At 39.1% G+C, this 8045-nt stretch overlaps 1 protein-coding gene across 1 annotated transcript in view; it reads right to left on the reverse strand.

Moving 5' to 3' along the window:
* LOC104952942 (zinc finger MIZ domain-containing protein 2-like) overlaps positions 1–5853 on the reverse strand; it is a 9164-nt gene extending 3311 nt beyond the window's left edge. Inside the window, exon 1 of the mRNA XM_010779846.1 lies at positions 5452–5853. The gene's annotated coding sequence lies outside the window, so the exon portion shown is untranslated. The remainder of the gene's footprint in view (positions 1–5451) is intronic.
* Between the last annotated feature and the right edge of the window lie 2192 nt (positions 5854–8045).

Here is an 8045-nt window from a genome sequence, read left to right on the forward strand (position 1 = left end):
CATTTGATTTGGTTATTGACCACCCTCTACATTTAATGCATGGGTAAAAATGATCCAATAATAGCGACACTGACATGGCTCATTCTGCATAATGAAAATGTCAACTATGAATCCTTTCAGTCTTCAATACTATAGCTGAAGTTACAATTTAAATGCAAGACTGTAAGCTCTTACTGAGTATTTTTGATACTGGGACTTCAGAATACATCTATCGCTATTGAACTCCCAGAAGGAGGTTCACATGTTAGTGAGATCTGATCACTTCTGACTCCAGTTTTGGTTCTTGATGAATTTGTTCTTTTCACTTTTATTTTATAAGCAATTCATAGTAAATCAGGGTATATGCAGGAATCCTGAAGTCAAATGTAACACCTTTTAAGACCTTTTCTAAGACCCTTTCCATACATTTTAAGACCTCATCGCCACTTTGAGTTTTAACCGGTTACATTGACGACACACTTTACCTCACAATGACTATATACAGTATTGATTGTCCCTTCCTTCTTATCTTCCAACCATTTGGACGCAAACTTAAATTCCCCCATAACGATGTTGTTTAACAACCGGCGTAAACGCACGCCATCAAGCCGTGAGCGTGCGATGTCCTGTTTAGATGACGTCACATCCAACGGGATGTCATAAATAAACTACACAGAATCACACTACACACCTACGCAATGATTACATTCAGGCAGACTGTAGAATACAACCTCTTTGGACAATTTATATACTTATTGAAAACAAGCTACAACATGTAATACCTTGGAAAATGCTGCTTAATACTTTTTAATAGCCTTCATTTTCGCTAAATTGATCAACTTTTAATACTTTTTAAGACCCCGCGGACAGCCTGTAACATATGAAGTGACTCCATTATGATATAAATGTGTCGTTGAAATGATTGTCAGTAGTGTAATACTTATAACATTCAGCGTTCATAGACTGCCTGTGAGGCGACCAACAATCTGGAATAGTTTATCAGCCGCTTTTACACACTAGTTTAACCGCTTCCGACTTATTTTTATAAGAGGCCATATTCAGCTTTTGTGGGTTTGCTTTTACTGTAGTGTGTTGTATAGGTTTGTGTACATGTCAATGGTCTGCAAAGGCTAAAATCTCCACTATTTCTCTATCACACTCCCCCGCCTGAAACGCTTCTATTGGACTCCTGCTTCTGTAACATAATGACATCACTATGCAACACTCATATGCGAGTGCAGTATTGAAGTAGTGTGCACTTTCTCCACTTTCAGTAGTTTGTTTGTTTCTTTTAACAACATTATCCGTGACTCTGACTCGGTCGAGAGTTTGCTTCTGATCAAATCTAGGATGTGATCAATAATACGTGAAAGTTTGACCAGAGTTTCCTGTTGAAACATTGTGAAATTAAAACGCTTCAGTGTTTGAGTCTGACACCGGGACGAGTCACCTGAGAGGAAGCAGGACAGCATTACTTACACGGTAACACACACACACATTAAAACACATGCAGTATGTCACATGATAACAAACACTGCACTGTATGCAGACAGCGGTGATTGGAATCTGAAGACCAAACAACACAACCCGGACTCAACAAATACTCAGACTAACAGACACATCTTCTGATTAATTATAAAAATCTATGCTTTCAAAACTAACAGCTGACATAAACATATGAAGAACAGACAACAAACATTTAAGTGACAATCTGGAAATCATTCTGGATATTTCCTCCTACAAGAGGAAAGAAAACACAGGGGTTCGCTTGGGCCACGGGGGTTAGTAGAATGATGGCTTTATTGTATGATCAGTATGACAGATCGCCACTTGGCTTTCAACTAAAGACACAGCCAGGCAAAAACTGCGGCATTGCTACATGTGTACGGCTCCTTATGGGTAGTGCAATGTTTGAAATGCCAGAGCGGCATTCCGGTGCGCTCTGGCAGCATTACACGGCATCACGGATGTCCGAATTATCTAGTGTGTCGATTTCACGGGCATTTCGTCAGACGTCTGCACTGAGGAGAGCAGCTGCCACGGCATCATAAACAACATTTGATGTATGCAATTGATCCTAGGCAAACACCCTCACAACATGGTTAACAAAAAGGGCTCTGGGTTTCGAAGAGGGTCGGTTTGTTGCAGACTCCTCTGCAGCCAGGTCCAATTGATGGACACTCTCACCAAGCCCACTGACTGAGCTGGTCGCAGAGCGGAGTAACATTTCAAACACTGGCTGTGTCTGGCTATAAGTATAGGTGTGCTTGATTTAGTAAAGAGCGGCATTTTCTATGAGGGGATCAGGTATTTCAGATATGTTTTTTATTTTCATATACATTGTTGAAGACGTGCAAGGCTAATATAACGTAAAAGTGCTGGCCTATTTACTCTCAGCGCTCATGATGCCGTTTTCAGAGAAAAGGTATAACGCAAACACAGTTAGCGAAAAAAGTGGATATTTCAAAGCCGAATTTAGGCCATCTAAGCTTTTCCATCACCGAACAGATGTTGGAAAATGTAATACCACATGAAATGTCATGTGTTTTTAAGCACCCGTATAAAACCATTCTTAGAATATAATTTAGTATACTAAATAGACATCTAAGTAAATAGATAAGAGATTTTCCAAAGAGTAAAACAGCTATACTTGAATAAAAACGTAACTATTTAAAACTAAATCTGTTAAAAAATGTATAACAAACCAGCAGCAAAAGATGACTCACTCAGGTTGAGGATGATTCAACACTCCATGTGTCATGAAGCATCATCCCCTTCATCATCAAACCAATATTTTAGCTTTCTTCTGAATTAAACCTGTGCGACAAACCGAAACTATGGTGGTGATAAAGCCTTACATAAAAGATCTCACAATGCTGCAGTGTTATACTTTTACTGAAGAGTATTAGTGCTTTCTCTGCTCCTCACCTGCAAGTGGAATTTTAAAAAAGTTAGATTTTAGAATCTGCAGCCTTATTTAATCTTATTTTCTTTTATTAACAATGACATTTGATTCATCCTGTGCTCTGAATCGGCTTCTTCACCGAAACAGAAGCAGCTAACGGACATGGATCTTGTAATCAGAACATAATCTGGTGGTCAGAACATAACCCTAAAAGAATGTCTAAACATCTGGAAAATAGTCACAACGACCTCTGTGGTAATTCTTACAATGGTAGGTGATTACAAGAGCATATTTTGCTATTAAGACACATGCATACTCACAAGCTGAATACGATACCAGTGTCTCTTTCACAACTTGTAACAATCCAGAGTGATGCCTCTAATAAGACATTGTTGGCCGTACACAAACAGTAAAGCAGCTTACAGATAGCCAATAAACGTCACCATTTACTTTCTTCAGCTGAATGACTCTTCTGGTGTTTTCAATCAGTGAAAGGAACGGTCTTTATCTTAAAGTCTGTTTTTGTCATTGAAAAGAACAACTGACCGACAAATACCAAACATGTCTAGAATCACTTTTACTGGGCGTGTTGCTGCTGATAAAGGTCACATTTAATTGCCAGATTTGTGAATGGACTTTGGCTTGGCGTTCACTATGAGACAAAAATATAAGTGGAGGACAACAGGAAATATTCTGTGAACTCCTTTCGCTGACATACTGAATACTTTCAGTCACGTTCTTTACGTAAGATGTGCAACAATAAGTAACTGACACGCACTCGAGCACCAATCATACTAATGATCAAATATACTGTGGAGAGATACATTTTAAAAGTACTGAAAGTGAAGAAAGTAGTGCACAATCACATAAAGGAATTACATTTACATTTAAACAAAAAGGATGGAGAATTTGCTCTGTACTGTAAAGAACTATACTTACTAGGGCTGTACTAAGTAGTTTGAAAACTTTATTTACAATGTTGAAGTTCACATTTAAAATGAATATCCAAAATGCTCGGCTGGGACTGGGCAATATATCAATATTTTATCGATATCATATGATAATAGATATTGTTTAGATTTTGGATATTGTGAAATAATATAGGTGTATTCTCCGGATTTTAAACGCTGCACTTAGACATGCTATTCACAATACTGATAATTATTTATCAAAGGTCTCATTAAGTAAACATGTTTGTAAAAGCACTAAAAAGGCACCTCTAATGCATACTACCATAACAACATTTGAGCCAAACACAACTTTTTGTTGCATTAGGTTTTGAATGCAAAACATATATTACATTTGTTATAGCCCTAATACTAACTATACCGTCTCTAATAGTAATCACAAAACTATTTGAGACTTGTCTTAATTAATCTGCTAACCAGGACTCAGTACTGAACATTACTTCAATTTGTTATGCATGTTTCATAGATTATTAACAAACCCTTTAATAAAAGAAGCTTCTGTGGCATTACAATTAACAACTTCGGAAAAAGGGGGACAATACACATATCTTTAATTCAATGGTTCTAAATAAGTGGTAAAGCAGGAATTAGCTATTCTATTAGCCAATCCCCAAAAATGTTTTATCAATACCCCAAATAAAGATGGGCTATTTGTTTTTATGAACATGAGCGTCTTCTCCATCACACCATCCTGATTTCTCGGCTCCAGTGTCATTTGCTAAATTGTTTCCAACATTAACAATATATTAACACATTGTGTTTCGTAATTAGCAAATATTGTTAATGGGTTGTTCAATTTGTTATTGTTGAAGTAAATAAAAATCCATTAATAGAACAGCTGATTCTTTTGGACGTGTAAATGTCCTTTAAACACTGTTGTAAAGTGGTTAAAATGTGTAAACTTACTGTTTTCACGGTGTGTCTGGTTCTCAACCTAACAACCCCTCCTACCATGAGCCGTGTGAATGCTACACACGCACGCGCACGCTATAATGTTATGGCTGAATTAAAACAATAAAACGAAATAAACTGGAGAGTTTTCCGGGTCACGTCCTCGTGTTTTCTATTTTTGTGAAGTGAACTGCTCTGACAAAATGACAGAGTCAGAGGAGACATTTTGAGATTCCTTGTAGTGTTGCAACCAGGTAACGAAGCTAATGCTAACTTGCTAATGAAGCTTCTCCTTGCTTTATGGGGTAACACCGCTGTTAGCATAAGATGCTAACAAGACGAAAGCAATCCGACGCGTCTAAAACACCATACAGTAGTCCACAGACATATATTGAACCAACCAAGAAACGAGAAAACAAACGAAGGATAGTGTGTGTGAAATGTAACGTTAGAATGAATTCCTATTTCACAGCAAGCCAGTCTGTTAGCATAGCTAGCTCCAACGGGCTGTGACAATGGAATGCTACGAGGCTAACAGTTAGCCACCAGATATATTCTTCCTCCAACACAAAACATTAAACAACATGTGGATCGATGTTGAGCAGCCTGGTCGGTGGTTTAACCATCCCGTTAATTAAACGTATTAAAACGGTGTTTCACACACGGACAAGATGAACAGAAAGGTTGTTTTTCGCAGAGCCAACATACCTTCTGTACTCCCCGGTGTTCGAGCCCTACTCCGGGGCTCCGCAGTCTGGGCTGCTTAATGTTGGATCCTCTGGCCCTCCGGGCATCAAGAACCGAACCCACCAAAAGCCACCTCCACTGCCGAGAGAATCCGGTTCAAATACGCCCTGAAATATCCACAATTGGCCCAATAGAATCCTGCACGGAGGCCAATATTTAACCAAGGAGTCCTTGCTTGAACTCCAGGCAGATATAGCCTTCCCTGCCGCTCCGGCCTCTGAGTCTGATTACCCGGCTTCAGTGGGCGACACCATCCTCGCAAATTAAACAGAAGTATGACATTAATTACTACAATTAACTCTGCGGAGTCTGACGTTAGCTTCAGTGTATTCCATCTGCAACGCTGCCGGTGGAGGAATCAGGGAGGGGGGGCAGGAGAAAGCAGCTCTGGGAGAGAGACACCCACACAGAGAGAGAGAAAGAGAGAGAGAGAGAGAGAGAGAGAGAGAGAGAGAGAGAGAGAGAGAGAGAGAGAGAGAGAGAGAGAGAGAGAGAGAGAGAGAGAGATTCCTGCACTGATCATTTGCAATGTATTCATCTCCCTACATTTACATATATCGATGTTTATGTATATATTTATATCGATATCATATCAATCAATCAATCAATCAATCACAATACTTATTAATCCAAGTGGGGAGTTTCGTGACAATTGCACCATGTTAGAATAAAATTAATACATATTTATATAAACACAAATCACACTGTGTTAAAAGACCTATAGGTGGATACTTCAATCAAATATTTGTATTATACATATTCAGTTATATTGCCATTGAATTTTATAAAAGGTTACCAGATGTTCATCCAGTCATTAATAATCTCAAGTGAAAATGTGTCAATCATAATGTTTATTTTTAGTTGTGTAGTGTTAGACTTGGGACTTTCTGAGAAAATACTACATGTTGAGTTCGAAGTAAATTGGTGGTTTGCGACATTCAAGATCATCCTGACATTATTGAAGCAACACAAAACGTTATGATTCAATCCAATGCCTGAACAAGATGTGAAATATGGACCTAGAGAAGAGCAAGTAATCAAAAGTACACACTACTGTGATTGGAAATTGGAATATTTCAAAAATGTAAAAAAGGAAAGATGAGTTAAAATCTGTAATCCTCTGCTAATTTGGCCTCTGACTGAATTACTCTACAACACAGTAGCTTGAACCATCCCTTGAAGAATATGTTGGAGCTATATTTTTGATTTATATTATTGAATAGTTAAACATTTATTTTCTTGTTGTTTTTTGTAATTTTGTATTAATTCATATTATTTAAGTAAGTTAAAGTAGTTTTATGCTTCTTTTTTTAATGCATCTTTGGGCACTGGGTTAATTGGGCACCAGGGGGGTATACTACGAAGCAGGATTTTCGCTTAGCCGGCTAACTTCAGGGAAAACTCGGGGTTTCCGGTCCTACGAAGCTGGTTCTCTTTTTAGCAGGCTAGATCTCCATGGTAACTTATGCTGTGCGGCTAACCTGGGGGGTATACTACAAAGCAGGATTTTCGTTTAGCAAGATAACTTCTGGGATTTCCGGTACTACGAAGCTGGTTCACTTTTTAGCGGGTTAGATGTCCATGGTGATTTATCCTGGAACCTAGACTGTGCTCCGAAGCAGGATGGGTTCCAGGATAAGAGATCAACTCAGCGAAAGCACCACGCCTGCTGACCAATCAGAGCTCAGTGTGCGGAGGAAATACAGTTTAAACTGCCGTTGCAGGAAAGACGGCCGGCCAAAATCACAGACTCTGTGAACGTGAAAATGAATAGAATATCACCTCCCATCTTCAGAGCAATCTGACTATTATAACTATTATAGCCTACTATTATGTTAAGAAAGCTTAATTAAATATCTGCCACAACATAAGTAACCGGATCAAAGTAACATTACGTTGCCTACAGTCCGCGGCACTGTGACGGGGCAGTGATATCGTAGACCTGTTAATGTACGCATTCAAACACTTTTTCTTTTACCAGCTGTATTCACCTTGCAGGTGCAACTATATGGCTTTTATCCTGGATAAAGCGTTTAAGTCATGGATGTTTAAAGTTTAACTTCTTCATATGTCTAATATTATAGTTGACTTTTCATTCAGGAAGTATGATGCTGCGCTGTCAGTATGCTTCTCCATGTTTGTGATTGGTCGAATGCTCCAAATACCACCCCTTTCATGTGAACGCGCACCTAACTAGATAGGATACGGCTGGCTTGAGCGATCCACTTGATAACCCGCGTCGTAGTACAGTTTAGCGAGAGCGCGTATGTTTTGGATTAGGCCAGTGGTTCTCAAAGTGGGGGGCGCGCCCCCCCAGGGGGGCTTAGAGGCATGACAGGGGGGGCGCGAGAGACCAGGAGGAAAAATGGTTATTTAAAATATATATATATTTTTTTCAGATTGATGCTTTTAACTTCAATATTTAAAAATCTTCCCGGGGGAGCTTGCCCCTGGACCCCCCTATGTGAGGTCCACACACCACCTATAAAATAGCACTTTACCCCTGCTTAACCTATATGCCGTGAGCTGATTATCGAGCCTTCATTGTAACAGTT

Source organism: Notothenia coriiceps, unplaced genomic scaffold, assembly GCF_000735185.1.
Source record: "Notothenia coriiceps isolate Sejong01 unplaced genomic scaffold, NC01 NC01_scaffold00020833, whole genome shotgun sequence".
NCBI lineage: Eukaryota > Metazoa > Chordata > Actinopteri > Perciformes > Nototheniidae > Notothenia > Notothenia coriiceps.